Raw genomic sequence first — 26,540 nt, 5'->3', positions numbered from 1 at the left:
CCCAGAACACAAACAAAATTGTGGTTAACTGAATAGGAACAGTATCTTCAAAAATAAAGGCAATGGATTTGTAACGTTAATTACTTACTACTGAGAGAAGAAAAGTCACTATCTTACAGGCAAATGAAGCATTTGCTGACAGTTTTGTCGAAATCCAGAATATTGATATTTTACCAGAAAGTTTTCTGCCCACAATGTGCACATGCATCAAAAAGCAAAGGAGGAAAACAGTATGGCAGTTCCTCAAAAAATGAAGCATAGAATTATCATGTGACCCAGCCATTCCATTTCTGGGTATATACACAAAAGAACTGAACGCAGGGATTCAGACAGATATTTGTACACCCACGTTCACAGAAGCATTATTCATGATGGCCAGAAGGTAGAAGCAAACGTTGGTTGGAAAACATCCATTGACAGATGAATGTATAAACAAAATGTGGTATGTGCATACAAGGTAATATCATTCTACCTTAAAAAGGAAGGAAATTCTGACACATGCTATAACATGGATGAAACTTGTGGACCTATGCAAAGTGAAATAAGCCAATCACAGAAGACAAACACTGCGAATTCCCTGGCAGTCCAGTGGTTAGGACTCCAGGCTTTCACTGCCAAGGGCCGGGGGTTCGATCCCTGGTCAGGGAACTAAGATCCCCCAAGCCGTGCTGTGCGGCAAAAACTAACAAACAAACAAACAGAAAAGACAAACACTGTATGATTCCACTTACAAGAGGTACCTGGAGTAGTCAAATTAATAGAGACAGAAAGCAGAATGGTGGTTGTCAGGGACTGGCAGGAGAGAGGAATGAGGAGTTAACGTTTAATGATTACAGTTTCAGTTTGGGAAGATGAAAAAGTTCTGGAGATGGATGGTGGTGATGTAATGTGAATGTACTTAATGCCATAGAACCATACACTTAAAAACGTTAAAAATGATAAACTTTATGTTACATGTATTTTAACACACACACACACACACCACTAGAAAGGAGAAATAGCTGATGAAAAATTTGAAATACCTCCACTTACAGTGGGGTTATGTCCAGTGGGGTTAAGCCCATGGTAATTTGAAAATATCCTAAGTCGAAAAACCATTTAATACACCTAACCTACCCAACATCATAGCCTAGCCTACCTTAAACGTGCTCGGAACACTCACATTAACCTACAGTTGGGCAAAATCATCTAACACAAAGCCTATTCTACAATAATGCATTGGTTATCTCATGTATATTGAGTACTGTACTGAAAGTGAAACCCAGAATGGTTGCATGAGTACAGAACGGCTGTAAGTGTATCGGTGGTTTCCCTCCTGATCCTGTGGCTGACCGGGAGCTGCGTCACTGTCGCTGCCCAGCATCAGGAGAGAGTATCCTAGAGCATATCGCCAGCCCGGAAAAAGATTGAAATTCAAAATTCTACTGTGGTTCCTCCTGAATGCCTACGATTTTCTCAGCATTGTAAAGTGGAAAAATCTTAAGTCCAACAGTTTTAGGTGGGGACCATCTGTAGAGGTTTATCTGTTATACGTTCACAGTGACAGACTTGTTCCATCTTCTTCAGCATCCCCCAGGTAGATCCCAGAAACTAGGCACAGAAATTCAAGCAACAAACCAAGCAGTGTGACTTTGAGGCCATTAATACACAAAAGGAATCCCGCGAGGATTCACGAACGAGTTAAAAGCGTGCTCTCAGCCCTGACTAGTTCTTGCATTCTGCTGTTCGTTGCTCTTAAATTCTCAAAGGTGTCCTGAGAGACTTCCTCAGAAAAAAATGAACAGACCGAAGTGAACGCCGAGTATTTGTGAGGTGATAAAGGAAACTGCCTCCGGGCAGCACAGAGGACCGCACCACAAGCAAGAACTGCATGCGGCTTCTCTAAATGGGATTTAACCCTTTTCTAGGTTGGAGCGGGAGTGTGGCGGTTGAGGGATCGGCAAGGAAGGAAAGGAGGTTTCGATCAGCGGGAGCTGCACGTAGAACTGAACGCTCCACGAGCAGCCAACGCTCGAGCTGCCCTAGCAGGGTCGGCGCCGCACCGCCAGGTGCCTCAGTTTCCCAGAATGGAGGTCCTGGGGCACCGCCCCCTCTGACGTAAAGGGGCGGGCGCATCCAAGGCGGGCCGTCAAGGAGTGCGAGAGCTGGGCGGGCGTCTGAGGGGGTGGGCGCGCGGGTAAGGAGCGTGGCGCCCCCGGGCCGCGCGGGCCGCGCGAGGCGGAAGCTTGGGCGGGAGTCCGGAGGCGGGGCCGCTACGCTGAGTCACGCAGGATTGACCCGCCCGCCGCTTCCAGGGGCGGAGGTGACAGCGGGCCTGGGAGAGGCGGTCGTAGCTGCCCGCTGCGCCAAGGGACCGCCAGGCGGCGGAGAGCTGGTCAGGGGCTGGGCGAGGCCGGGCGAGGCCGGGCGGGGAGCCCGGGTCGCTGTCCGGGGACGGCGGGCGGAAGGGACCCGCGCCCCGAGGAACGCGCCGGGCGGCCAGGCCTGCGCCGCCCCTGCCCCGCCACGGCCGCTGCCCCGGCCGGGAGCCCCCGAGGGGCAGCAGGGCGCCGGGCCCTCGTCGGAGTTCTCCGGTCCAGGTCAGTCGGGCCCAGGGAGGTACCGGGGAGTTGGAGGCCGGGGAGCCGGCAGTCAGAGGGATGCAGACGTGGGCTTTTTAAATGGTGTCAGGCAAGCCCAGGGCTCTTTTCACTGCACCACCCTGCCACTCCGGCAATGAGGCGGAATTTGAAAGCTGGAAAAGAATCCAGCATTAGTCCAGCCCCCTTATTTAACAGATGAAGAGATTCTTCTGGCTTGCACAGAGTCACATTCAGTCGGAATAGGAGTCCGTGATTCTGTGTCAGGGAGACAAGGGGGGAATGGCTTACCGAAGCAAGAGTAAGACCTGTTTGGCTAGAGATGCAAGTTTGGTTATGGTGGAGTTTTGTACACCTGCATTCCTGCCGCAGGTACTAATGTCCACCAGGCATCAATTTCTCAGAGTATTTAACCTTGAAAAGGATGTCAGTGCTGTCAGTTGAATAAAGGAATATTGGGGTTACAAACAGGCCAGGTCTGCTGCAAATTAGGTGCTGTGGGGAATGCATGGTGTATAGAGTTAAATTTTAAATGAAAAAAAAACCCACTTTAAATGGAATCTCATTATCCTTTATTGTCTATGTCATTTATATTGATATAATAATGAAGGGCACTCACAACATTATTCTGTAATTGATAACTTGCCTTTAGGTCTATTTTTACAGTAATTCTTTTATAGTCATATGAGCGTCTTGTGTTTAAACACTTTCCTAATCACCGATGCTGTGGTATGTGGCAAGCCAGTGGTAGCACTAATATTTAGCGTTTGAGCATAGTTTAGCTTCACGTGTTTGTATAGCTGAAGTTACAGAACTGATTAATCTGTAGTTGTATACTGAAAAGTGAAGTACCTGCCAGCATACAGGTGTGGTTTCTTAGAGTTGGTGCTGCGTTTATTACTTTCGTAGCATAGAATAGATTCCAGGTGATGAGCAAGTTAGTTTATCCCCAGCACCTGTTTTTCTCTACATTATTGAATCAAAGGATCTCTAAGACTACCTTCCATCTCCAAAGTTCCCTGATTTTTACGTGTTAATTTGAAACATATGTCACTCATTGTGTCAACGACACAAAGTTTTGAGAAAACATGTTTTTAAAAAATTCTGCGTGATGCATAGTGAATCTTCAAATTCACTGTTGTTCTCAACACTCCCAGTCACTTTATCATTATTGAGCTAACATAAGTGAAAAGAGATTTTTCAAATTACCTCAGTGTTAAATTCATTAAAGTCAGAGACTGGAATAGAGTGCTTTGTGTATGGTGGAGAATAGCTAAAATTTGGCCTGGGGATGGCGTCTGTGCAGCACACAGATAACTTTTGCAATAAGCCGAGAACATTCTGCCTCAGAAAATGTGATAAGATGTTTTTTATACAGTGTTCATATTGTGTGAATTTTCAACTGAGATACAATAATCTTCATAGACAATCTGTCTAAATATGTTCAAGTTATTTTGTCTTGCAGCCCCAAAGCAGAGCCTTTCCCATCTCTTGTTTCTTCTTTTCTGGGTCCTTTCTTCTTAGGGTCCCTCTTACCTCGAGAGACCCTTTCACATTCCTTTTTCATCCACATGAAAGAGGCAATTCAGAGCTTCTCTCAAGCACTGATTGAACTTACACTACTTTTTCTCCTCTTAAAGCACATGATAAATCATAATTCTTGAATTGTCATTTAGATCTCCTAAAAACTAAGAGTGGGTGTTCATTTTTAGAACATAGTGCAAGACTCCATGAGGCTCTCGTTCTGAAAAAGGGTTAAATGGAATGTGTTTAGATTTTTATTTTCCCTAAACTTGGAGACTGCAATTTAGGAAGCCTCCAGAGCCAGTAAACTCATTTCTCTCTGCCTCAGAAGGAAACCCTTTCTGCAGAATGCATAGTGAATCTTCAAATGCATTATTCTTCTCAACCCTCCCATTCACTTTATCAAGGTTGGGCTAAATAAGCAAAAAGTGATTTCTCAAATTTCAGACACTTCAGTGATTGTTCAGCTTACAGGTACTTTTTAAATTTGGGGAACTTTTTTAAATGATAAAAGCAATTAAACTACAGTGCAAATGGAGGCTTGCATACCCACTGCCAGGTATAAGGCTTGAATTTTTTCTGGGTTTATTATTCTGTCGTTTCTGAAGTCGGTTAATGTATTACCTACCCCACAGCATTATTACAAGATTATCTGCTTTGAAATTCTCAATTGTTCTTGATCTTCAGCTAAAGCATCCTTAAAATTCATTCAGAATACTTATGAAAAGTTTTAAACATAAATTCAATTAATATTAAATAGTTTCTTATTATGCCTTGCTTAGGAAAACATCTGAATAAACTAATCTTCAAGATTGGATAACTTAGTCTCGTTTAGCCTCGTTGGCCAGGAGCTAATTATAAGATACCAGTCTCTTGCCTGGAAAGGCAGAAAGGTCTAAAGTAGCAGTCATGAAATCAGATCACAGATCAGCTCTGTGATGAAAGAGCTGTTAAACCAAAGCTCAACAAATAGTCATGGAGCACCTGTATCTGTTCTTGGTGCTGGGGATACAGCTGTGAACAAAGCAGACGAAGCCCTGCCCTCATGCAGTAGGTATTCTGGTGGTGTGGAAGCAAACAGGAAATAAATATGTGAATGGATCATGGTCACACGATCGTAAGTGCTGTGGAGAACCTGAAGGAGGCGTAAGTGAGGAAAAAAGTGGGGCGGGGGGAGTACGCACAAAGTGCACAGTGGTCAGAGAAGGCCTCTACTGTAATCACTTTTGATCTAAGACTTGAGAGGAATGAGAGAGTGAGCAGGAGGCGGAGGGATGAGCAAGTTCCAAGCCCTGATGTAGGAGCATGTTTGGCATGTGTGAGGGATGATGAGGTCACAGTGGCCAGGCGGTCCCCACGTGGGCGAGGGGAAAGTGCAGCAGATGAGAGGTGGTGGGAGTGGGGAGGGGCACAGCCGTGTAGGCCGTTTTGTAAGGATTTTGGCCTTTCCTCTGAGTGAGGGGGGAGCCAGTAGAGGGTTTTGAACAGAGAAGCTTCTGATGACTTATGTTTTAACAGGATCACTCTGGCTGCTGGGCCAGAGAGACAGAAGGGGGACAAGGGCACAGTCAGTAAGAGCTTGCCTTTCATACCAGCTGTGTGAGCCTAAACCGCAATCCTCCTCTGGCCTGTGTTTCCTCATCTGTAGAATAACCAGGTGCTCTCTAGCTCTAGAATTTTTAGATTTTAAATAGTGTGGAATCACTGTGAGGAGGCCAAAGGATTGTATATGAAGAGGTTCTGAAAGTAAATAGTTTCAAAGGACATGAAAACTTGACGCCAGCAACGTGTCTTGAGCTGAATCACTCCTAATCAAGAGGTAATGGGGTCTTTTCAGTCAGGTTGTCAGGTCATGAGAACAAAAACACTGATTCGTGACTATTTTCCACTGATCCCTTTAGTACTCTGCTGATCCCTGAATTTTTCCCTTCCTGCTTGAAAAAGGATGAAAAGCTGTTACTCATCAACAGAGCTGGCAACCAAAGTTGCTTTTGTTGTTAGGAAAGTTGGAAACTTAGGGGAAGGAAACAATTCTAATTTTATTTTTATCATAGGTCATTTGAATTCTTTTTTAACATACAAGGAGCCTAAAAGATTTCTTTTGTTTTTAATTCCCTTCTCCTCCCATTCACCTCATGCTTCACAGGTGCTCATTTGAACATATATAACGTTTCTTTTTGTCTGTATAGGATCTTGCAAAGTGGGGATATTTGTTTTATATGTATTTTAATTTGTAATGTATTTCATTTTGCTTCTTTTTTCTCTGAGTACTGTTTTAAAGATACACCTGTGTTTCTACATGTACATCTAATTCTTTGCTTCCCAATGCTGCATTATATTCCATGCTGTGTGTGTGAACCACAGTTTTACTTATCTCCTCTCTGTGTGATAGATACTCAGGTTGTCTCTACTTCCTACCACCACAAACATTGCTGCAGTGAGCATCTTCATACCGGTCCACTTATAAAGCTGTGTAATATACTTGTGGGATATACACTTCGAAGGGAATCACTGCGTCATAGGCTTGCATGTCCTGAATTTGATCAAACTGTGCCAGATTCCTCCCCACAATGGCTGCACCACTCTCTCTCCTGCCAGAAGTGTTCGAGGGGTCCTGTATCCTCATGTCCCAACCAGCACTCAGCTTTCTCTAGCTCTCCACCTTTTATAATCTCATAGGTGCAAAGTGATACCTTGTCATTTTTATTTGTATTTCTTTGGTTACTGATGATTGTGAGCATCTCTTATGCATATAGTTTCATCTGTAAATTACTTATTCCTGTCTTAGCCTGTTTTCTATTGGAGTTACTATCTGTGTTGCTGTTGACTTGTGGAAGACAGTTTATAGATGTTCACTTATCGTAACTTTGCAGATATCTTCTCATATGTTAATTTTGTCTTTGTTGTCCTTTCATCAAGAAAAATTCTTAATTTCAATGTAATTAGGTAAATAAATTCTTTGGCTTAGAGTTTTTCAAGTTTTGTTTAAGAAGGCCCTCCCAGTCTGTAGGTCATTTCTTTAATTCATCTAGAGCCCACATTGCACGTGGTGTTAGATAGGAATCCAGCCCTATTATTCTCCATTTAATGAGCTGGTTTTTCCAATAACATATCCAAAAACCCCATGCTTTCCTCCATTACATTGTGGTACCCTCTTTCTCCTATATGGTTCCCATGGATACACCAGTCTAGCTCTAAGCCTCTATTCTGTTACATTAGTTTGTCAGTTCTTGCTCTGTTTTTTTTTTGTTTTTTGCGGTACGCGGACCTCTCACTGCTGTGGCCTCTCCCGTTGCGGAGCACAGGCTCCGGACGCGCAGGCTCAGCGGCCATGGCTCACGGGCCCAGCCGCTCCGTGGCATGTGGGATCTTCCCGCACCGGGGCACGAACCCGTGTCCCCTGCATCGGCAGGCGGACTCTCAACCACTGCGCCACCAGGGAAGCCCTTTGCTCTGTTTTTTATTGCTCTGATTTTATTACAGTGATTTGGTAATACATCCTCATGACTGGCACAAGTGCCCCATCTCTGTTCTTCATTTTTAAATTTTCTTAGCTACTTCTGTGCCATTATTTTTCCATATAACATTTGGAATATGTTTATCAAGTTCCTCAAATTTTTTGAGGAATTTTTATTGGGATTACATTGAATTTATCAATTATTTGGGAAAGGCTTGACATCTTTTTGATATTAACTTACTTCATTCAAGAGTATGTAATGTGTTTCTTCATTTACTCAGCTTATTTTTTTCAGAATTTTTGTTTTATTTGGAAATAATTTAAAACTAACAGAAGAGTTCTAAGATTAGTACAAAGAGCTCCTGTATATCCCTTACCTAGATTCACCAGATGTTAGCATCTTGCCATATTTGCTTCATTACTCCCTCTCTTCAGTTCTGTGCATTTTGCTGACTCATTTGAGTTATTAGTTGCAGACATCATGACCCTTTACCCCTAAATACTTCATCAGTTCATTTCTAAGTCCTTTATTAGAACTTCAAAGTTTTCTCCATAAAGGTCTAAGAGTATATTCTTGGTTGAATTAATTTCTAATACTTGATAGTTTTGTTGCTATTGTGAATCATGTCTATTTCTATTACTGTTGTTTTCTAGTTAGCTCTTGGTAGTTTAAGAGAAAAGGTATTGATTATTGTAAGCTGATCTTGTATTTCACAGCCTGGCTTCACTGTCTTATTCAAATAGTCTCCTGTTTTCTGTTGTTTCTTTTCCCCCATAGTTAATCATATCCTTTGAAAATAGTGATAGTTTTGTTGTTCCTTTCTCATCCTTATACTTCTTATTTATCTTTCCTTTACAGCATTGACCAGAACTTCCAGGACAGTGTCAAAACAGTTGCTATGCTAGTGAACATCTTTGTCTTGTTCTCAGTCTTAAAGAGAATGAGTCTAAAGTTTCCCCATTTCATGTAATGTTTGTTTTAGGTTTTAGGTGTACCTTTGTCAGGTTAAGGTGTTCTCCTCTATGTATTCCTAGTTTACTGAGCATTTTCATCATAAATGGGTATTAAGCCTTGTCAAATACTCTTTCAGGATTTGTCTCCAAAGAAATAAGATGGCATCAGGAGGCTGCAACCCAAAATCCTAAGCTAAGCTTAAGCTTCAAGCATAAGAAGATTAATAAAAGTCTTCAATATTTCTGAACCCTATGTATATAAATTTATGGTAAACATCTCACAATTCCAATATAAGCTTATTTCACCGTTAGATCAGCTTTTTCCTCCTGCTTTGAGTCAGAATTTAAAAAGCTGTTGTGAAGAATGAGAGCGCCATATTCAGCATAACTGTAGTCGTCAGCATGATTGTAAATATAAGATATGTAAAATTATAGTTTCCTTACTCTGTGGATCACTCTCTGCTCCGGGTATAAATCTCACCTAAGTATATCTCACAAAATATTGACATGGTTCAGCAGGTAGCTCTTTAGCAGCCATAACTGCTAGGGTGTTGTGCAGTAGAGTCTCAGGGCTATCTCTTTTGGTTCGTGATTGGGTTTTTTTTTTTTTTTTTTTTAACTATTTTCCCCTAATTATAAAAATTATACCTCTTAATTGTAGAAAATTTGCAAGTAGAAATGCAAATCTTTAATCCTACCTTTTAGCATCAACCCCTGTTAAAGTGTTTATTTCTCTCTCTCTGATCTTTTTTTTGGGGGGTGGGAATAGAGGGGCTACTTTGTGGAGGAGGAGAATGCACCTAACATTGGGCTATATAATTGTGTATCACCCCTCCTTTTTCAGCCTTAGGCCATCAACTCTTGTTTGTCTTGCTTGAATTGATCTTCCAAAAAAAAGCAATAAGAAAGATATGATTAGCTTATAGGGCTGGGGTTACAATTTGCTGATGACTTGGACATTTCGAACAGGCTGTGTGGGAGTGCCCAGGCAGCCCGGCCTCAGAGTATGCAGAAGTCATAGGCCACATGCCAGCAGACCGAAGATTAGCTCGGAGGAGAGGAAGGGGAGAAGTCTATTTGATGTCACTTTGCTTCAGTTCAGTTAACACCTTCCTTCTTTAGACCACATTTGCATTCATCTTTCAGAAAACAAAAAGTATGAAGAAAATAGTTGTATTTATTTTCTTTTGACCCTGAAATAAACCCAATGCTGTTGTCTTGTTTCCCTAATCACCTTCTGCTAGTGTGATGACTGGTGAGGGAGTGTCGTAATAAATTGCAGGAAGTGACAGAATTTTTAAGGTAACATTCTTATCAGCTGGTAGATTCAATATCCAACTGCCCTCTCCTCCTCACTCCTCATCCCTTCACCCTGCTTTTTCATTTTGCCAAAACACCTGTCACTTCCTAAAATGCTGTTGTCTGCCTTCCCCATCCCTCACGGAGGAAGTTCTTCAAGGGCAGGAACCTTTGTTTCATTCACTGATAAATCCCAAGCACCTTTTAGCCTTGCCTGGTACATAGCATGCCCTCAACAGATGGAACCCACAAAATGAGTCAGTCTGTAAGGAGGCAGCTCTGTGATACAGAGAGGGGAGCTCTTAAGGGAGGGATAAGGGAAGAAAATTCTCTTAGCCTCCTTTAAATGCATGGGTTCAATAAACTAGTAGAGTCCCCATTTCTTCCTTGACCTTGTAAGCGTAACTGTCAACCCAGCCACAGAGCTAATTTCTCTACATCTGTTTTAGCCGCTCCTGTGGGGTCTGTGGTTTCTGAAAGTGGCGTGTGAGTGTCTGTGTTGCTGACAAGCACATGGTGGGAGTAGGGCCCCAGAGAGAATAGTCACTGCTGACGTTCTAGCCGTGGGTTCTGGGCCCAGCACACACTCTGCATTGTTTTCATGAGGTGATTGATTCTCTTACGATAAATGATCTGTCCCATCAGCAGAAAAAGTTGCAGTGAATGTGCCGAGTTGTGCTGAACTCCCAGCCTCACACCCCGTGTCCTCCCGCTTTCTAGTTTATTCTTTCCTCCCATCCCCAGCCATGCAGAAACCTTTGGCATTTCTGTCTCATTTCTGGATCTGGTTCAGAATTGTCATGATGAATAGTCATGCTGCATATACCTGGTCACTTTATTGTAAAGCAAGGCTCAGTCATATGAAATAGCACTCTGTAGGGTGCTAAAGAAAAAAAAAAACTGGGTTGCCACAAATGCACCAAAATGCTGTCCTGGAGCCCAGTGCCATAGACCCAGTCTATCTTGTGTAGACCATTGTCTGAGTCATGGCCCTGAAATACTACTTTACTATTATTTTGCTTATATTATTCTACTGCTTGACACTTGTTACCTGGCCCTCGAATCTGATCCAGACTGTCCATATATATTCTAATTTACTTCCATGTCCCTATTTTCTACTCTAATCAGATATGTCTCTTTTTCTTTCCTACAACAATATGATAGCAATAAGTATATTATTAATTATAATTATGAATATGTCTTTGGTTTCACTAGCAGTCTGAATTCAAATGAAGGGAAAGGAATATAAAACAACAACAATAATATAATAACAGCAGCTAATATTTTAGCCAGTCATAGTACTAAATGCATTCCTATTTAATCTTCAGAACAATTTTATAAAGAAGGTGCTGTTGTAATCCTCATTTTGCATATGGAGAAACTAAGGTACAAACTGGTTAAGAAACTTGCCCTAAAGTTTATGTTGCTGTTAAGTGATAGAACAGGAAATCAAACTCACATCTGTTTTTCTCCAAAGCCCATCCTCTTAACCAGTGTGCCATAGCAGGCCTCAGGTAAGCAGGTGACTGAAGAACAGGAGTGACTTATATGGTCACATGGTTATTGACAGTTGTGCTTTTTTCATGTTCGCTGCACTGCTCACCAGTGCTCTGTGAGATGTGAAGGCGCTGGGAGGATTTTGTCTGCAGCTGGGACTGCTCAGGGAGCTCCTCCCCGGATCCTATGTCGTTGACTCTACAGTCAGAAATGGGTGGCACCTCAAAACGGGAAAGGCTCTGAAACTACAAATCCAGGTAGCATTCTTTGGCTTTTTGACCTTTTCCTAATAATGTATTTAAGATTTGCAAAAATGAATAAAGAACAATACAATAAATGTCCATGTATCCAACACTCAATTTAAGATGTAGAAAGCTGGGCTTCTCTGGTGGCACAGTGGTTAAGAATCTGCCTGCCAGTGCAGGGGACACGGGTTCGAGCCCTGGTCCGGGAAGATCCCACATGCCGCGGAGCAACTAAGCCCGTGGGCCACAACTACTGAGCCTGCGAGCCACAACTACTGAGCTCGTATGCCACAACTACTGAAAGCCCGCGCACCGCAACAAGAGAAGCCACCGCAATGAGAAGCCCGCGCACCTCAACGGAGACCCAGTACAGCCAAAAATAAATAAAGTTAAAAAAAAAAAAAAAAAGATGTAGAAAGCTGAGTTGGTTCCTGCGTTCCACCTCCCTTTGCCGTTTTGTAGATCCTCTGGTTCTAGCGACTTAGAAAACAAAAAGGATTCCCTTTTATTTATATATGACAACAGTACCATTACTGTCACCTAAAAAAAAGCAGCAGTAGTTCCTTAATATAATCAAGAAACTAGTCAGTGTTCAAAATTTCTGCCATTTGTCTCAATTTCTTAAACAATTGATTTGTTTGAATGAGGATCCAAGAAACGGCACCCATTGCATTCAGCTAATATGTTTCTTAAGTAGCTTTTAATTGATAAGTTGCCTTTCCTTCCATTTCCATTTGAATTTTTAAAAATTAATTAATTTATTTTTGGCTGTGTTGGGTCTTCGTTGCTGCCCGTGGGCTTTTTCTAGTTGCGGCGAGCGGGGGCTGCTCTTCATTGCGGTGCGCAGGCTTCTCGTTGTGGTGGCTTCTCTTGTTGCGGAGCACGGGCTCTAGGCGCAAGGGCTTCAGTAGTTGTGGCTCACAGGCTCTAGAGCGCAGGCTCAGTAGTTGTGGCGCACGGGCTTAGTTGCTCCGCGGCATGTGGGATCTTCCCGGACCAGGGCTCGAACCCGTGTCCCCTGCACTGGCAGGCAGATTCTTAACCGCTTTGCCACCAGGGAAGCCCTTCATTTTAATTTTTGATTATAGTTTATTTTATTAAAGAATTTTGTCATATAGTTTCCCACATTCTGGATTTTTTTTTTTTTTTTAAAATATTTTATTTATTTATTTATGGCTGTGTAGGGTCTTAGTTGCGGCGCGCAGGGTCTTTCGTTGTGGTGCGCGGGCTCTTCGTTGCAGCATGCTGGCTTCTCTCTAGTGTGGCATGCAGGCTCCAGAGCGTGTGGGCTTTGTAATTTGCAGCACATGGGCCCAGTTACCCCATGGCATGTGGGATCTTAGTTCCCCGACCAGGGATCGAACCCACGTCCCCTGCATTGGAAGGTGGATTCTCTACCACTGGACCACCAGGGAAGTCCCCACATTCTGGATTTTTAAAAATGGTTTGTGATGCAACCTTATTGTCCTGTTGTGAGTTAATTTACATTTTTGTTAGTCACTCTAGGAGGTTCCAAGTTATTCAGCCTCCATAAATAGAAAGGATTCACCAGCCCACATATAGCTTGGTCTGGCCCAGAGGTCATTTCCAAGGAGTCTTCCAAAATGTTCCAGGTGACAGGGAATGACATAATCAACAGCAGACCATCTCTATTTAAAAACATTTTGCCTCAGAAGGAATTTTATATCTTCTCTTTGGCAAGGCATTTTCGTGTTCCCTAGAGTGAGAGAAGAGAATAGAGAAGCGAGTGAGTGGTCTGGTTTTCTTCTTTTAGACGTGTCTGTTGCTTTAAGGATTTCTGGGGCTCAGTGCCAGAACCTCCTTGGGATATTATCGTCTTACAGTTTAGATCTGCTTATCAGGAAACAGAACCCCTGGAGGATCAGGTAAGAGGAGAGTGAGTTTACATTAAAACCAGACCTTTGTTAGTTCCTGTTGGGGGTCCTGTATTGTATTCTTGAGCATGTAGCCAGACTGTGGAGCATAATACTAATACGTATGGTCTTCAAACCTATAGTGTACATTACCTGGTCTTTTTGCTGCCACTGTCTAGATGTTGTTCAGTAATTATAATATCTGGACCACTGTAGACATGAAGAAGTCCAGTTTTGTTTTGTTTCTCTTGTAGTCTTGCTGCCTTGACCTGCTAGTCAACTGTGATAATTCTGCAGGATAATCAGTCAATATTAAAGTAAAAAGAATGAAAGTTGTTGAAGTGTGACGCTATATTTGGCTTTATTTAGTGACTTGACGATTGTAAGAATAAAGTATCTCAATGTCAGTATTTTCATCTAGTTTTAAAGCCGAACAGTTAATAAACCAAGGCTAAAAATCTAACATAGAACGAGAAGGACATTTAATACATTTGTTACAGCCCTGCTTATACTTTTATTTTGAGATTAACTGGTTATCTTAAGTAAGAGGTTTGCTTTAATTAATAACAGTAAATTACTGGAAATCTTTGTGTTGAATTTTACCAGTATGTTCAAACTTTATTCTTTTTTTAAAAAAAATATTTATTTGTTTGGCTGCACCGGCTGTTAGTTGGGGCACGCAGGATCTTCACTGCTGCATGCAGGATCTTTAGTTGCAGCATGCGAACTCTTAGTTGCAGCATGTGGGATCTAGTTCCCTGACTAGGGATCAAACCTGGGCCCCCTGCATTGAGAGCGTGGAGCCTTAGCCACTGGACCACTGGGGAAGTCCCTCAAACTTTATTCTTATATTCCATAGGTGGGAATCAGGCTTGGTCAACATTCTCTTCTGGTTACTCCAAATACTTAAAAAGTAAAATATAATTATTATTCACAATAAAAGTGTCAGTCAGACACTGGCAAAAATGTCAGTGATTTGCTAGTTATTGATTGCTCTTCCTTGCAGTGATCAGTTAACAAAAATAAGCACTTCATATTCACCCTGATCACAGGAAGCAACAGCACACACATGAGATAATATGTTTGAAAAGCAGTCTGTAGATGTATTGTGTTCTAATAATATGTGTTACAAAGCTGTACTGCCTTGCAGAGAACTGCCAGTATTTTGATGAGGCTAGAGTTTAGGGTGTATGGTGGGTGGGGAATGTCCAGAAATGAGGCCAAACTTATGCATGGGGACCAGATCATGAAGAGTTTTGTACAACCTGCACAGGAGTTTTAGATACTTCCTACCAGTGATGGATGGGAAGCTCTTGTGAACTCCAAGCAGTAAAGAATTATGAGATTTTGTATTAAAAAACAGTAATCCTAGTTGCAGTGTGGAAAATAGAACAGAGGGAGATAAGACTGGTAGGTAACCAGTTAGGAAGCTATTGCCATGGTCCCAAAGAAAAGACGGTGAGAGTCTAAAGTAGGGCAGTGGCCATCTTAAATTGTAAATGTCAAGCCAAAGAACGATTTTTCAAAGGTAGATGAGTTTGAAGGACTGAACGATAGTGTTAATGTTTTTCCTAGAAGTAGAGGGTTTTTTTAGAAGAGTAAATAAATTAATTTCATATTCCTCTTCTGTCCCTGGAAGGCATTTGGCAAAGGTTTTCTTAGACCCATAGGCAAGGATCTTGTAAGTGAAACTGCTGCCGAATCCTTGTGGGAATACACAGTTCATTTAGAGCTTAGGGTAGAAGGGGATGCCAATTGCTATGTCCTTGTGACCAGTAACAACAAAGAGTCACATTACTCCCCCTTCCTCTCAAAAAGACAGTAACAGTTTTGAGCAGTTAACCCCACCCAGAAGTTGCTGCCTCATCTGTATTATTGTTACAATCAGTCTGCAGGACGATGACAGTTCTCCTTCTCCTCCCCCTTCTTCTTCTTCTTCATCATCATCGTCGTCATCATCATCATCATCATCATCACCACCGCAATCCTCATAGGTGACATTTACAAAATACCTGAGTGCTTACTATTTACCAGGAAGTGTATTAAATATTTTACCTATATGATCAAACTTAATCCTCATAACACACCATGAAATAAATTACTATTATCTTCAGTTTACAGATGAGGAAACAAAAGTTCAGAATGGTTTAAGTGACTTGCCCAAGGTCACATAGCTTGACAACCGGCAGAGCCAAAAACTGAACCTAATTCTCTCTGACTTAAGTCTGAGCTCTTAACTGTTATGAATGTAGTTATTACTTAATACAATTTAGTAGCAAAAATGATTTCTCATCTTAAATTTACTCCTTTGTGTAGCCATGCCCAGTGAAAGTGCACATAATCAAACACTGTATTACCTACCCTCCATTTGCAGCTAATAGCGAGGACACATTTTTAAAACATAAGTACAGGAAAATCTTGGGGATGGGGCGGGGCAGAAATAGGGAGGCTATTTAAATTTCTAGCTTTTTTCAAGGCACAATATCCATGTATGCCTTCACTATTTTTTGCTTGAAGTACAGCAGTTTCTGAAACAAGAGAGCCACTCAGTTTTTAAAATTGAGATATAAGTCGCAAACCATGAAATTCACCCTTTTAAAGTATGCGGTTGAGTGGGGTTTTTTGGGTCTGTTACAAAGGTGTACAATCATCACCACTGTCTAGTTCCAGAACATTTTCATCACCCTGAAAAAGAACCTTGTATTTATTAGCAGTCATTCCCCACCTATGAAAAAGATTTTGAGACTATCTATCCATAATCTCCTCTTTAACGCAGATGATGATGATAACAACAGTAATAATAATAACAGCTAACTCCTGTGTAGTGCTTACTATATGTAAGGTACTATTCTAAGTGCTTTATGTATACTAACAAATTTAAATTTCACTGTGATCCTGTGAGGCAGGTTCTATTACTAAACCCATTTTATAGGTGAGGAAATTAAGGCACAGAGAAGTTAAGTAACTTGCCTCAAATCACGTGATTTTTTTAAAAAATTATTTATTTATTTTATTTTTGGCTGTGCTGGGTCTTCACTGCTGCGTGTGGGCTTCTCATTGAGGTGGCTTCTCTTGTTGCGGAGCACGGGCTCTAGGCGCGCGGGCTCAGTGGTTGTGGCTCGCGGGCTCTAGAGAGCAGGCTCCGTAGTCGTGGCGCACGGGCTTAGTTGCTCCACGGCATGTGGGATCTTCCTGGACCAGGGCTCAAACCCATGTCCCCTGCATTGGCAGGCGGATTCTTAACCACTGCGCCACCAGGGAAGCCAAATCATGTAAGTTTTAAAAAATTAATTTGTTATTCCTTTTTTTTTTTTTGGCTGAATTGGGTCTTCGTTGCTGCGCGTGGGCTTTCTCTAGTTGAGGCGAGCGGGGGCTACTCTTCATTGTGGTGCATGGGCTTTTCACTGTGATGGCTTCTCTTGTTGTGGAGCACGGGCTCTAGGTATGCCGGCTTCAGTAGTTGTGGCACACGGGCTCAGTAGTTGTGGCATGTGGGCTGTAGAGCACAGGCTCAGCAGTTGTGGTGCACAGGCTTAGTTGTTCCGTGGCATGTGGGATCTTCCCAGACCAGGGCTTGAACCCATGTACGCTGCATTGGCAGGTGGATTCTTAACCACTGCGCCACCAGGGAAGCCCACATAACTTTAATATGGGGTGGAGATAGGAGATAAATCCAGATAGTCTGGCTTTGTAATCTGTGCTCTTAATTTTTCTTTGTGTTTTAAGCTGATTATATTTGTATTTGAAAATTATATGAAGACCTTGAAAATACCATGCTAAGTGAAAGAAGCCTGTCACAAAAGATCACATATTGTATGATTCCATTTATATGGAATAGGCAAATCTTTCTGTCTATAGAGACAGAAAGTAGATTACTGGTTGTCTAGGGATGGGATGGATGGGGAGATTTTATGGAGGGAAATGGGAAGTGACTGCTAATGGGTATTGAGTTTATTTTTGAAATGATGAAAATGTTTTAGAATTGATAGTGGTGCAGATTGCACAACTCTGGGACTTTACTAAAACCTATTGGATTGTACACTTTGAATGGATTAATTATATAGTATGTCAATTATAACTCAGTAAACCTGTTTTTCAAAAATGATATGAAGGACTTCCCTGGTGGCACAGTGGTTAGGAATCCACCTGCCAATGCAGGGGACACGGATTCAAGCCCTTGTCCGGGAAGATCCCACTTGCCATGGAGCAACTAAGCCTGTGCGCCTCAACTACTGGGCCTGCACTCTAGAGCCCGTGAGCCACAACTACTGAAGCCTGCTCGCCTAGAACCCGTGCTCTGCAACAAAAGAAGCCACCGCAATGAGAAGCCCATGCGCTGCAACGAAGAGTAGCCCCCGCTCACTGCAACTAGCGAAAGCCTGTGTGCAGCAACGAAGACCCAACGCACCCCCCTCCAAAAAAAAAATGATATGAAGATAAGTGACCAGGATGATTTACCTTGGAATACCTTTTTGTCTTCATCTGGAAAAAAAATTGTGTGTATACACACACACACACAAACACACTTTTCCCCCTTGTATTTGGGGGTGCTCAGTTACTTAGAACCAGTTCTAATTCTAACAAATATACTTGCTTATTTGAATATTTCAGGTGCTCCCAAGTACCTAAAATCAAAGCCCAATCTTCCTAATGTGGAAATGAATCCTGTGAGATCCTGTATAGCTCTGTGTGAAAGAGGAGCATGATCATTGGGAATATGAATATATATTTTGATATAAACTTAAAGTAGTTCAGTGTGTTAAATCATTAATTCTGCAACTATTTATGGAGGGCCTGCTACATACCAAGCGGTGCTCTAGGTGCTTGATATACATCGGTACATAAAATAGACGAAAAGAATCCCTGCCCTGTAGAGCCTGTAGGAGATAGGGACTAATTCTGTAGGCTTCATAGAGGAGGTATCATGAGTTGGGTCTTAGAAGATAATAGTTTACCCAGATAATAAGAGTTATGCATGTTTGATGGAAAAGTGAAGTGCTCAGCTGATCCAGTCAAAACAGCTAATATCACACTGTGTCCTTTTTTTTTTTTGGCTGTGCAACAGATAACTTCAAAATCTCAATGGCTTATTACAACAACCATCTGCTTTCGTTTTCTTAGGTCTGAGAGGGCTGAGATTTGTAGGTCAGAGTAACGGAGGATAGACAGCAGCAAATGGATATAGGGGCAGGAATCTTCTTGGGGATTTATCTCAGGTCTTTGGCCAAGCGCTGGGCTGGGCATCACAGGGCAAGCTTCTGTGAGGCCTGAGTCAGAGTTGCTTCTGTGGGGCCGAGAGCTGAGCAGAGATACCTGAGGGTGCACAGTGCTCAGAAATATTGGATTTATAGTCTGGCCAGAGTAGAGAGACCTTGATGAGCACTACAGGCATTCCTTTGAGACCCCAGCTAGGACAACTTTAGGAGTAAGAATAATACCTACAATAAATGCCATACCTTAAGACTCAGGACAAAACCCAACCTACATGATATAAAACCAAGCCTAATAGGATCAAGAGGATCTTCCTGTAGTTTAACTGAATGTCAAAACAAAATTCAACACACATTAAAGGAACAGTATAATCCAGACCATCTATAACATATCATACACAATGTATATCATACGATAAAAATTACTAGAATACAAAGAAGTGAAAATATGACAAGCAAAAATGTGACATACTGTAGAGGAAAAAATATAACTCATTGTGTGATGACTGAGATGATAGATTTAGCTCATGAGGAATTTAAAACAGCTAATGTAAATATGTTCAGATATTTAAAAGAAGAGATGGCCATAATGAATGAATAGATAGGGACCATCACCAGAGAAATGGAACTATTAAAAAGAGCCAAATGGAAATTCTGGAATTGAAAAGTACAACAGCTGAAATAAAGATTAACTGGATAGACTTAAGAGAGCAGGAAGGATACTGCAGAAGAAAGGGGCCAATGAACTATAAGACAGATAAATAGAAGTTATACAAGCTGAAAAGAAGAAAGATTGGGGACGGGGAGAACAGAGCTGTAGTGACAGTGAGACAGTATCAAGTAATTTAACATGTCTAATTGGAATCACATAAACAGAGGAGGAAAGATGAAGAAATATTTGAAGAAATAATGACCAAAATTTCCCCAAATTTAGTCAAAAACATCAACCCATAGATCCAAAACTCTTAGTGAACCTCAAATATGGTAAATATGAAGAAAACTACACCTAAACACTTTGTAGTCAGCTGCTGAAAACCAAAGGTAAAAAGAAAATTCTTAAAAGTAGCCAGAGAAAAAAGATATTACATACAACAAAGAATGACAGCTGACATCTCATTTGAAATAGGCAGAAGACAATAGGACAACATCTCTAAAGTTTGAAAGAAGAAAAATAAAACCATCAATTCAAAATACTATATACTAAGCAAAAAATCCTTGCAAAATGAGAGTAAAATTAAAATATTTTCAAATTTGAGCAGATTTGTTGTCAGCAGACTTACACTGCAAGAAATGCTGAAGGAAATGATACCGGGAGGAAACTCAGATCTATAGAAAGGAATGAAGAGCACTAGAAATGGTAATTGTACCGGCAAAAGTGAAAGACTTCTTTTCTTTTCTTAATTTATTTAAAGGACAACTGATTGTTTATAACAAAAATGGCATTGTATTATGGGATTTATAATATATTGCATTAATTATCTATTACTCTATAACAAATTTTCTCCAAAATTAATGGCTTAAAACACTAAATATTTATTATCTTACAGTTTCCGTGGGAATTCAGGAGTGGCTTAGCTGGGTGGTTCTGGCTCAGGATGTGTCACAAGTTGCCATCAAGATGTTGGTGGGGGCTGCATTCATCTGAAGGCTTGTCTGGGACCCTAGAATCTCCTTGCAAGATGCTTGCTCACATGCTTGTTGGCAGGAGGCCTCAGTTTTTCTACCATGTGGGCTTCTCCATAAGACTGCCTGAGTGTCCTCACAACCTAGTCTTGGAAATCACACACTGTCACTACCACCTCATTCTGTAGGTTAGAAATGAGTCACTAGTATGGCCCACACTCAGGAGGAGAGGAGATAGGGAGTAGTATCAAAAAATTTTTGCATCTACTTTAAAGCTACCACAAATATGTAGAAATAATATATATGGCAACAATAACACAACGGACAGGATGGTGTGGTAAATGGAATTATACAGTTATGTATCTCATACATTGTATGTACAATGGTATAATATTAAATGTAAGTATTCTAGCTCATATCAACTACCAGACACTACTTTTGGTTAGTTTCTGTATCGATTTTGTAATCTTATTATTAATATATCATCTTTGTTCTTCATCTCTCATGGCAGCCTGTAATATAAATCTCCCACCTGTTTGTCTCTCCTTTTTTCTTATCCTAGCTACAGTTCCTAATGTTTCACTCCTAGATTCACATGTTTCCATGTAGATACATTAGTTTCTTTACATATCATACCATTGCCCTTCCTTTCCTGTGAGAGATCTCTTTTAAATCAAGTGAACCTTTCCATTGTTGAATTTTAGGTTTGAACATCCTGACTTAGGACATTTAATCCTCATTTATACCATCTAAGGAATCTACCATTCACCAAGTTTGCTGTGTCTTGGCGTAACTCTCTGGTTCATCTTGGATAGAAACTACCAGAAGATCCATATATACATTTTCCTTTCAAGTATAGTGACTCTAGTTTCTATAACTAGAAGTGTTAGTTTTTACTTATTTGTATAAAGCTGCTGGTCCCTCTCTTCCACGGTCCTTGGAAGTTGGTACTGCGTAGAATGATCTAGAATCACTCACCCTGAGAATGGTCTCAATTATTTTTAACTCCAACTGCGCAGTTTCTTTCCTCCCTATTTTTCTTTCTCAGAATCTTTAGTTTTCTAAATTCCTTTTCTGATTCTTTCTTACAAAATATCAAGAATATTTTATACTGTAAAAAACCTGAAGGGTAGAGAAACTCCTTGTCTTTTAAATCTTCTTTAGCCAAAAAAATAGCCTGTGCTTGAAAGAGATAAGGAAAAGAAAAAAGATGCTTACCTTGCAGATCTCTGTACTATTAATCCTCATAGCTTGGGTTAATAAATGTTCTTGGCATCTCCTGGAAACTGTCCTAAAAACTGCCTGTTATCACATGTTTGTTTTGTTCCTTGTTAACTGCAGCTTCACCCTGAAGTTTCACTTTATAGTTTCAAGTTAATCTGCACTTCTGCAGCTGCTGTCAGTTGTATTATCTGGGCATTTATTGTATACAAAACATATCACAGCTGTTAATTTTAATAAAGCTCCTTAGCTCAGACATGTCCAATGTATTTACTTAGGAGTCAGTGATGCTTAAATTTCATAATTGAGATTCATGCAGGATTTAAGAAATGGGAACCTGAGCAAGTACTTAAGGAACTCTTAGGTTGACCCATTTGAAAAATGTTTCTTTAATGTAAATGTCCTCAGATTTGGTAGTCCTAAAATATTAGTCTTGGAACCTTCCTCCACCAGTGCAATTTGCCAAAAAAGACAAAATTGATGTGGAGATATATAAGAAATTTTAAAAATAACTAAAAAGGGAGAAAAATATCAGCTTAACGTGGGGGAGAGAGGAGGGTGGAATCCTTCAAGTTACTTGAAACAGCTATTCCATAAGAGTCAATCCTGAAGCTTTCTTAATTTAAATTGTCTTTTGTAAAAAAAAAAAAAAAAAAAATTAGTTGTTTTAGATGAGAGGTGTTCCGTTTAAATCCTGAAGAGGACTGAAGGGCCCTTCCATGATTGGCAGAAACTCTGATCTATGTCCTGTTCCATCGCTTGAGGTTGTTGCCTTCCAACTTGAGACAAGTTTGAAATAAGCAAAATATAATATAAACTGTAAGACAGTTTACAATAGCCGATTCCTTTTCTACCTCATTTCTCTGATCATCCCACCTAAGTCAGAACAGGCTTTTTATTTTTTCTTACAGTCCAACATTCCGTAACCTGTTTAGCAAAGTACATGTGAGTCAGTGCTGCTGTCATCAGGAGAGCACAGTGGGTTGGAAGAAGATACTTGTTGGAGGACAGCTAGCCCAGGCCATGCTGCTCAGCTTCATGGGGGCCACCATGATCTAGATGGGTTCTACTTTTCCTCTTCATCTGTTGCTAGTTCTCTGAGTAATCACCTGGCAGTGACTGCTGACCTTCTGTCCAAAATGAACTCTAGTGACATAAACCAGAGGAGGAAATAATGTTTTCCTAGCTTCTCTCATTTCCTTCCGGAAACAGATTTAGACTTCATTTTCTGACACCTCTTATCCTTTCACCCAGAGGAAAGAGCTCATTCTTTTTAGTCCTATATTGCCAAGAATAAGAGAACTGTGCAATTGCTTTTGAGGTTAAATATTACTTTTCATTGCTTGGACTTGAAATTTTTTAAATGGATTTCCATTCCCCAAAATGTTTTATGGAGAGTTCAGTTTCAAGACATAAGGAAATTTCCAGATGCTCGTGAAAGCATATTCCTTTGAAGGAACCTATACTGGAGAGTCCCTACGAAGAGGACCCTCTTGCATCTCTTCTCAGGTTGACAAAGATGTACCTCCCACTTTGTAGGCGCAAACAAGAAAGGAGAAACTGTCTTTTAGTTAAGGAAACTCCTTCAGAAATTTTCTTCTGAAAGTCCAGAATTTAGACTTATACTATGAATTGGGCAATATTAGGAAGAATGTGCAAGGTATCATCAGTGCTATTTGAAAGAATATAGTAAATTTTCAAAGCTCTCACACATTGTGTCCTACTTTCCTAGTAGTAAAATAGGTCACTCAGAATTTCAAAACAATTTAGAGTCTGGGTCTGATGCACCAAATCTGTCAAAAAAGTGGAGATTTTTTTGAAGGGTGGGTGCACAGGACCCCAGGCATCAATATTTTTCTAAACATGTTTTAAGCTTTCAAAATTTATATATCTACCTCTTATCTCTCACCTAGATTTAGAATGGTAGATTTAGGAAACTAACTTTATATAGTTTCCTATATTTTCTGTCTTTTTTTTTTTTTTTTTTGCGGTACGCGGACCTCTCACTGTTGTGGCCTCTCCCGTTGCGGAGCACAGGCTCCGGACCTGCAGGCTCAGCAGCCATGGCTCACGGGCCTAGCCGCTCCGCGGCATGTGGGATCTTCCCGGGGCACGAACCCGTGTCCCCTGCATCGGCAGGTGGACTCTCAACCACTGCGCCACCAGGGAAGCCCTGTCTCTTTTTTTATGCATAGTTCTCATAAATTCAGAAAATCCTTTTGGGCATGTATCTGTCAAGGGCTCAGCAGAATATAGAAGGCACACTCAAATTGGATAATTTGAGGAGGTCCCACTTGGAATGGACAGGTTTAGGGAAAATAACAGAGAATTGTACTGTACCCCAGGGATAGCAGGTGAGCCACCCAGACCTCAGGGGCAAGAAACCGGGTGGTTACCTAACCCAAGAGAAAGAGCTGTTTTGAGGGGGCTTTCTGATGGTGGCTGTGGCCTTTAGTAGAACAATATAGCCAGCCCACAGCCCAGCAGGGAGGGACAGATGGGAATAAAATACCCAACCTCACCATCCCTCTGCCTTCAGATCTCCTGCTGGTGCCACCCATTGGCTGAACCCAGCTGGAAGCCAGAGGTAGAAGAGCGCCTTGATGCAGTTCTTGGGGGTTAGCCTTGTGGAGCACAGAGCAGAGCAGAAGGGTGGAGGACAGACCTGGAAGGGGAAATGGAAGACACCCAGCACTGGCTTATTGGTCAGTGTTCTCAGTCTATCCCAGGTCTGATATCTGTGTCTATCAGGGGAAAAGTTTAGTTTGTTATCTCAGGAGATTTTTGTAGTAAAGTCTGTCCAGACTTGCATATATGTTTCTTATCAAAAATTATTGAAGTTTACCAGGCCTTCTTTCACATTCTCTCACATTTTATGACATAGATTTTTAAAATCTTTTTTCTTTTGGTAAATATATATATATATATATAACATAGAATTTACCATTTTTACGTGTACAGTTCTGTGGCATTAAGTACATTCACATTTTTGTGCAACCAATCACCACCATCCATCTTCAGAACTTTTCCATTGTCACAAACTGAAACACTGTACCCATTTTCCTCCCCATCATCCCCTGGTAACCACCTTTCTACTTTCTGTTTCTATGGGTTTTACTACTCTTGATACATCATATAAGTGAAATCACACAGTTTTTGTCTTTTTGTGACTTAGCATAATATGCTCAAGGTTCATCTATGTTGTGGAATGTGTCAGAATGCTCTTCCTTTTTAAGGCTGAATAATATTCCATTGTATGTATATGCCACATTTTGTTTACCTATTAATCTTTTGATGGACACTTGGGTTGCATGGTATACTTTTTTAAGTGTTATTTTTATTTCTGAGTATTTTTTTTAAGATGTTGGGGGTAGGAGTTTATTAATTTATTATTTATTTTTGATGTGTTGGGTCTTCGTTTCTCTGCGAGGGCTTTCTCTAGTTGTGGCAAGCGGGGGCCACTCTTCATCGCAGTGCACGGGCCTCTCACTATCACAGGCTCTCTTGTTGCGGAGCACGGGCTCCAGATGCGCAGGCTCAGTGTGGCTCACAGGCCCAGTTGCTCCGCGGCATGTGGGATCCTCCCAGACCAGGGCTCGAAGCCGTGTCCCCTGCACCAGCAGGCAGATTCTCAACCACTGCGCCACCAGGGAAGCCCAATTTCTGAGTATGTTTTCATTAATACATTCTCTCTCATGGCTGTAACTTTTACATGTCCAGTCTGATGTCTCACAAATCTACAAGGTGAATAAGAGCAAGGGAGCTGAGACATGAAAGGTGGAGGTGGGCTTGAGCAAGAGAGAAGGGCATCATCTGGAAGCAGTAGAGAGTGGGGAGAGTTTAAATGTGTGGACAGACAGTGGAACCCCCCCATGGAAAAAAGAAACAGCATGTAAACAAAGAACAAGTTCTGGACAGAAAGTGCTTTATGGGAGCAGAGAGCATTTCGATTGGCTAGAACTGCACAAGGACTATTTATGAATAAGTGGGGTGAGAAACAATTTAAAAAATTTAAAGTTTGACTTGAAAAAAGTGTGCTTTGCCAGATAAATTTAGGAAAGCTGGATTAAAAAGTGATTCTTGCCTGGATTGACTCAGTATTTATTTTTTATGCCCCTCCAAGAGAGAAATATGGCTTATAGCCTTTCCCAGGTTTATAATGACCATAGAGCTCTTGTATTTGGGTGCAATATGATTAGTGTCCTCAGAACATATTTTGGGGAAGTGGTGGAGACTAAGCTAAGCTTCTTGGGGGCAGGAACTACAGCTTATATCATCTTGAGTATTCCTTGGTACATCAGGGGAGCAAAAATGGATTAAGAGGTAGCTGCCAAGGTCTTCAGTCCATAGAAAGTGTTAAAGTATCCTTGTGGCACTAAAAAAAAAATCACTGCAGATTTAAGAACCAGGGAACTTCCCTGGTGGTGCAGTGATTAAGAATCTGCCTGCTGAACACTCTATGACATAAATCACAGCAAGATCCTTTTTGACCCACCTCCTAGAGAAATGGAAATAAAAACAAAAATAAACAAATGGGACCTAATGAAACTTAAAAGTTTTTGCATAGCAAAGGAAACCATAAACAAGACGAAAAGACAACCCTCAGAATGGGAGAAAATATTTGCAAATGAAGCAACTGACAAAAGATTAATCTCCAAAACTTACAAGCAGCTCATGCAGCTCAATATCAAAAAAACAAACAGCCCAATCCAGAAATGGGCAAAAGACCTAAATAGACATTTCTTCAAAGAAGATATACAGATTGCTAACAAACACATGAAAGAATGCTCAACATCATTAATCATTGGAGAAATGCAAATCAAAACTACAATGAGATATCATCTCACACCGGTCAGAATGGCCATCATCAAAAAATCTAGAAACAATAAATACTGGAGAGGGTGTGGAGAAAACGGAACCCTCTTGCACTGATGGTGGGAATGTAAATTGATACAGCCACTATGGAGAACAGTATGGAGGTTCCTTAAAAAACTAAAAATAGAACTACCATACGACCCAGCAATCCCACTACTGGGCATATACCCTGAGAACACCAT

At 41.1% G+C, this 26,540-nt stretch overlaps 1 protein-coding gene across 6 annotated transcripts in view; it reads left to right on the top strand.

Moving 5' to 3' along the window:
• DNMBP (dynamin binding protein) overlaps positions 1 to 26,540 on the top strand; it is a 126,333-nt gene that overhangs the window by 15,400 nt on the left and 84,393 nt on the right. For 3 of the 6 annotated variants that reach the window (XM_027112293.1, XM_027112294.1, XM_027112295.1), the window contains exon 1: positions 2,203 to 2,579. The exons of 1 other annotated variant lie outside the window; for it this stretch is intronic. The gene's annotated coding sequence lies outside the window, so the exon portion shown is untranslated. Of the gene's footprint in view, positions 1 to 2,202; positions 2,580 to 26,540 lie in introns of those variants that run through there. 2 more of the 6 variants (XM_027112296.1, XM_027112290.1) reach the window with 2 other exon arrangements.

The sequence above is a fragment of the Aethalodelphis obliquidens genome, unplaced genomic scaffold (genome assembly GCF_003676395.1).
Source record: "Aethalodelphis obliquidens isolate GAN/ISIS:26980383/991018 unplaced genomic scaffold, ASM367639v1 scaffold11, whole genome shotgun sequence".
NCBI lineage: Eukaryota > Metazoa > Chordata > Mammalia > Artiodactyla > Delphinidae > Aethalodelphis > Aethalodelphis obliquidens.
This window is presented reverse-complemented; position numbering and strand designations above follow the sequence as displayed.